This window comes from Bidens hawaiensis, unplaced genomic scaffold (assembly GCF_021521415.1).
Source record: "Bidens hawaiensis isolate Kalapana, Puna unplaced genomic scaffold, B.hawaiensis_p1.1 tig00041781_1, whole genome shotgun sequence".
In the NCBI taxonomy this organism is placed as follows: Eukaryota; Viridiplantae; Streptophyta; class Magnoliopsida; order Asterales; family Asteraceae; genus Bidens; species Bidens hawaiensis.
The window spans coordinates 1-6,672 of record NW_027505742.1 but is presented as its reverse complement, the minus strand read 5'-3'; the positions used below and the strand labels follow the sequence as shown (position 1 = coordinate 6,672).

At 35.5% G+C, this 6,672-nt stretch overlaps 1 pseudogene; it reads right to left on the bottom strand.

Annotated features, from left to right (window-relative positions):
- Positions 1–4,186: 4,186 nt before the first annotated feature.
- LOC143615071 (kaempferol 3-O-beta-D-galactosyltransferase-like) lies at positions 4,187–5,986 on the bottom strand (annotated as a pseudogene).
- Between the last annotated feature and the right edge of the window lie 686 nt (positions 5,987–6,672).

The window sequence follows — 6,672 nt, the reverse complement described above, 5'->3', positions numbered from 1 at the left end:
TTGGTAACTCGTTTAAGTGAAACTAGATTGAAAACAAACCCGGCACGATGCCTTATTAACTTTTGGACTTTTAGCATAATTTCCAGAAGTTAAACATACATGTTTAACTCATTAAATATGGTATAAACCAGCCCCAAAAGACAATATTAGAACCGGGTGTTAAAAACCTTACAAACCATCATTTTTGTAACCCGTTTAATTGAGAAAAAGCCCCGCAACCAACGTAATATTATGATATATATTTGCAGACCTAAAAATAATGTTCTGATGATCTTCGGATAAGTGTATTAACTAATCACATCGAGTATGCACACAGCCCCGAAAACATAACAAGGAATGGGGCTAGAAACTCACCTGAACTCGGTTACGTTCACTGTTAATAGTGATTCCTTTCTTGAGCTGAGTGCGACTAACTGTAAAACAATTACATGTATCAATTAACTACCACTACCCATATCGCATTTCTAGTCTCCTTTTAACCCACAACGAACGGGGGTCCAGAGGCAGCGCCCCTGACAGCAGGGTTCTAGGCTCGGCAGCCCCTAGCGGGGTCCAAGGGGCAGAGCCCCTGGCTAGGGTCGAGAATGTCTTAACACATTTTCCATTAGAATTTTAACTCATTATTAATTTGCTCACTTAAAAGTTCAAGGGCTTCTTTGTAATTAAATCATTCTTTTTCTAAGTCCATGGACTGTTCTGTCATTTTATTAAACTTTCGGTTCGTTACTCAGTTCATTAACGAATTGACTTATCATAACGAACTGGTTCTTGTAACGAATCAGTCCATAGCGAACCAGTCCACGTAACGAATCAGTCCATAGCGAACCAGTCCATGTAACGAATCAGTCCATCTAATTCGTTATTTCCTCTAACGAATGACTATAACGAATCAAGGGTAATTCGTTATCTTTTTCCCTTAACGAATTGGATACGAACTAAAGCTAGTTCGTTACACTCTCTTAAACGAATCAACTAGCGAACCACCTCTAGTTCGTTAACTCTCCGTTAACGAATTAGGGTTAGGTCAGAGAATGTCAGAACATTCCTCTTAACCTCGTACCATTTCCGGCGTCGTCGCCAGAAAAACGTGGTTTCGCCGAAAAAACGAGTTTTGACTCGTTTTTCACCGTTTTTCGCCATGTTCGATCCAGATCTGAGCTAGGGTGATCCCTAAGCTCATCTTAGGTTCGGTTTATATCCGATTCCACCCGGATCTCGTGACTTAAATGGTTTAACGGTGTCGGCTCATCGTTTCGTGACCATGTCTAACGGGTTTAAGGTCATACAACATCATACTATCATTACCTCGGGTCGGGATCGGTTTTCCTTCTTGGTTCGGCTAGAGAAAGGAGAGGAATGAGAGAGAGAGAGAGAGAGAGCATAAGTGTGTGTTTTGGTGGTGCATGGAATATGTGTGAAATGAGATTAAATGGGTAATTATGACTTATATAATTATAGATCATGGGCTTAATCCTATGGTCTTTCCTTCCTTCTTTTATAACCCAAGTCCATAACCCATATTCATTTAACCCAACACTAGCCCGACTCATAGTAACTCGTATTTTCATTTATTAACCGAAACTAGAAAAAGGGATGTTACACCCGGGTTTTGGTCTCACTGTGTGTTACGCCAGAGAGTTATTCTATTGTGGTAGCACGACTATCAAGTGCCAGCCGAATGCATGGCTTCTCCGGAAAACACACATTCCAAACTCTGAAACAAACGTGGAACCGGATAAGACAACATAGTCTGACCAAAGGAGGTAACGTGACTCTTCAAATTATAGAATGAGATGGCCCAATAACAAAAAGATCTGATATTCTGAAAAAATTAATAGTAATCTTATAACCATATTACTAAATACTAATCATCATTGAAATTTTATACTTTTTTCCTAAACTAAATATCTCATTATTTTAAGTTTTAGTATTTTATTAGCAAATGATTTAATCAATAAATATCTTATAATAGTTTTTATTCCCGTATTACGAGGGTTGTGTTTCTTTTTCGTGTCTAATATATATATTTTTTGAAATTTAATTTTATTTATTTTATAAAAGTTAATACTTAGGGTTTTATGATGAAAGTGTTTCACAAATAAATGAGATGTACCCGTTTAAAAGCTATGAGTTTGGTAAGACCCACACGCTTATTGTTTTTACTATAAAATTGTTAGTTAACATAAATAATATATATTTCTTAAAAAATTAAATATTAATTTTTAGTATATGCCTATTTTATAATATTTTCATAGTAAGGTGATTATTTTTTGATATAATGAGATGTTATAACTCGTTTAAGGTTATCAGGGTTTAATGAGACTCATCCCCGTGAATTCGGGTCAAATGAGTGAGAAGCCTTCATTTACAAATAAAAACAATCTAGTGGCTTGAGAGAATGTAATAAGCAACCACAGAGCTTTTAAGGATTTCGTTTATATATATTAAGATTAAGATTCTTAGTTATATAGTTTTTCTTTCCTTTTTCTTTTTTTACGCGAAACATGTTTTGTAATTTATTTGCATCCTCATATGTTGTTTTACATTATTCGTTTATAATATTTATATATTTTTCTTGGATTTAATTTTATTTATTGTAAGAAATTTAATAATATACTTAGGATTTGATGATAAAAAAGTTTTACAAATAAATGAGATGATATACCCAGTTTAAAAGTTATATAGGTTTAGTGAGACCCATGACCCCCTTATTTTTTTACTATAAAATTGTTTCTTAATTATAAATAATATTTTTTTATAAAAAAAAATTAATATTGTTTTTTAGTATATCCCTATTTTATAGGATTTTTCATATCAAATATTTGATTAGATTAATTTTTAATATAATTAGATGTTATAACCCGTTTAAGGGCTAACTGGGTTTGATGAGACTCATACCAATGAATTCAGATCAAATACATGAGAAGCTTTCATTTAAGAATAAAGCCGTCTGATTTGAGAGAATTTAGAGAGCTTTCGTTTATATATATTTAAGATTATACGTGTTATCAATATTCTTGTTAAAAGGTCATAGTTTTGTTAGTTATTACCAAATTTCTTAGATAAATATTGATGACTTGTAATCATTTAAATAATGCTTAAAACATTAATTTTTATTCTTTATAAATTATCTAACGAGTTTAGTTGAGACCTTTGGTAACTCAAAATGTGTTATTTTTGTTTTTTTATAAGTAATAATGTTTTTGTCTTTCAACATGTATATTGGTGTTGGTTGGATTGATTATGTTAAATGTTTCCGGTTTGAAACCAGGGGTCGAACCTTTGATGGAGCAAAAATTGATTAACCTTTTCCATGTTTTGGAGCAAAAGTTGGTTAACTTTTTCCAAGTGTGTTACTTATGTTTTTATTATATTTTTTTTCGCAAGTGTGTTACTTATGTTTATGTATACGTGAGAATTGTTGTCTATCAACATTAACTTTGGTGTGGCCGGTTGGTTGTGTTGTTAAGTTAAACCGGCCGGATTTTGCGTTGAATCATCGCGTTTTGTTTTAGTTTCAGTATCGTAATGAGCTTAACGGAAAAGAATGCCAAATTTTGTTTTTGTTATAGTTTTTGGTACCTTAACGAACATGATATAGACTGGCCAAATTTGTGTAGACTCATCACCTCAACGCTTGGGATCAACAACCCTAGAGTTTTATCAACGGCCCGATTTTTACTGGTCGACGCACCCCGTTGGTCCACCTTAGTTTTTATATTGTTTTATTTTATTTTTGGTTTCAATTCCGATACCATAACGGCACGTAACAAAAACTGACAAATTCACGTGGACTTAGTAACTTCTTTGGTTTTACCACTGAGTGGGTTTTACCAATATGTCCCGAACCAACGCTTTGGATAAAACACTCGTTTAATATATATAAAACATAAAACAAAAATAATAATTTCTTGAAATATATATAATCTAATTATAAGATTGATAGAATGATGCAAACAAAATCACAACCATCCAGGCATCCATACACATGATATTTTACATTATCCAATACATATACCAGCAAATACTTCATACAGTAATAAATAAGTATTTGAGCAACACTCAAATACCTTAAACCGATCACCTGCAAAATGCGATAAGACGATACCACGTCGACAACATCCACCAAAGTTATAAGAGGGATTTGCATCGGTGATACTTATTTCTTGCGGCAGTACGTGAATGATTAGAGAGTGGCACCATTGACCACAGCCGCTAAAGTAATAAAATTTTTAGTAGAGCTCCCGTCTGGTCCAACAGCGTTATGAGCTAGAACTTTCAATGCTTCAATTCTCTCTTTTCACCCTTCACGCGATCCATCAATCGATAAAACTTGCTTTAAAGCAGAACAAGTTCCATGTTTCGTGAACTCCCCACCTTCGACTCGCACCCCAATCTCCCAAACTCTCTCAATCATCCAAATATTTATCAGGTTATCCCCTATAAGCGGCCTACAAATCATTGCAACCCCAGCACTATACTCTCCAACACTGAGTTCCATCCACCATGTGTTACAAACACCCCAATTGCAATATGCTCCAGAACTTGCGCCTGTGGTGCCCATGACACAACTTTGCCAGATCCATTCGCGGTTGCTCTCTCCAAGAACCCTAAAGGTAAATGCTTCTGGGATTCCTTATTTGTCGACCAAAGGAACGGGGTTCTGGTCTCTTCAAGTGCCTCAGCTAATGCAACCAGGTCGTGGGGGAGGAGGTGTGTGAACAACGTGCCAAAAGAAATGTAAGCAACTGATCCTGGCTTTTGATTGTCTAACCAAGAAATACAAGAAAACTGATCATCAAGTATTGATGGGGATTTCTGGTTGAATGGACCAATGTTGAGGAAGTTCTTCAAAACTGAAGAGAGATTTTAGTGAGACTGGGGTCTAGTTCTTGGAAAGAGTTCAGGGGTAACAACGGTTGCCCTGGGTAAGGTTTTTGCCATTTTATGTAGCATAGTTTCAAAAGGTGGTTCAAGGTTTCCGAAGACGACTCCGCCTGGTAAGTCACCTAGTCGAACCGTTGAGAGGCCTGGGATCAAGTTCACGATTTCATCTTCCGGCCCTACAGAACCTGCACAAGCATATATATGCACTAGCTCGAAATGGAGTTTTTTTGTATAAAAAGTTGTTACGCATTGGTCATTTCATGCATCACAAATGGTAGTTTTTTTGGGATTGATTTCACAAGGGGTTGTCGCTCCTACGGATGCCTACCTCTTGGTGTACAAACAGCATGCACTAGAATTATTCAATTCATTTAAGCCCATTCTAAGTATAAAAAAAATTATTTGCACAACGCAAATGATAACCAATAAGCCTATTCATTTAAGCCCGATAAAAGAACTGTTTTTATTAAAGGCCCAAATTTTTTCTGGTTTTTGGCTCAAAAGTTTTTAAAGATTGTTGAGGACGGCCTTGGATGCATGTGATATATATAGCCGAGGAAATTAGAAAACACACAGTAGTAATATTTTGATGTTTGTTTACCTTTGAGTTGAGCATATTTTTGCCTAATGAGATCAGTATAAAAATGTGCAGAAAGAGAAGAAGCTCCGCCGATCCAATGCAACCACCCAAGGAATGCTCAGTCTCTCAGCTAGATCACCGGCAAACCATATTAAAAAAGCATCCACCACGAGACAACAAATCCTCAGCCCAATATCCTTCTCAGCGGCCTCAACACCCCTCTTGAACTGCTCCTCCGCAACCCCAGAAACAAGTCAACTTCCTCACGAGGTTTCCCTGTACGAACATATTCCTCTTGTATGCCGTCAGATACATCATAAGGCACAATGTTTTCGTAACTGCGATCGGGTGAACAACGTCCGGTTGGCTTTTTGAGTGCTGAAGAAGGAGAAAACCACCGTGGGGTGGGCCGAAGCTAGTCTTCGGACAAGTGTTAGGATCATAGAAGGGTTGTGAGGTAAAAGGGAATGAAAAAACTGCAACATGTCTCTTGCGTACGCCGGTGATGGAGATATTCATTTGACCGTTATTATTTTGCAGAAACAAAAATGCTAGTCGGGTGGTTTGGAGGTTGTTAATATGTGACTATATATTTATAGGCAGCGTAGACTACTTATGCCTTTTGAAAAGAAAAAAACAATTATGGGCAGCGTATACTATAATTCAATTAGTGGACAAGAAAACACTATCGCTCCTACTATAAAGTATATTTCCACTCCAATCAAACTATAATAATAACAAGAGTGAGAAATATGTTGTCAATCAACTTCATGTTATATTTTTGGTGATTATTTATTTTTACAGTATGCCTGTGCATAATTAAGGGGTATGCCATGCAAACAGGGACCGCTAACTTATATATATTTATAAATCACATCTTAATGTATCTAATGGCCGTCTTGGCTAACATGAATAGTTGAATGCTTGACTTTAAGCGGACATCAATATCAATGATCGTTGTAGTAGTCTACTCATAGTTGTTTTTATTATAATACATAAGTATCATCGATGATTATATATCAAAATAATGCTCGTTTATGAAAAAAATTAGTTTGGTTGTTTTCCTTTTATTCCCTTTTATTTTATTTCAATTTGTTTTCTTTGATTAAAGTTGTTGAAAATATCTTACAAAAATATTTTATTTTGTTTGTTTATCTTATATTTCTAAAAAAATACAAACCTTTTTTCTTCTCTTTCAATTTCGT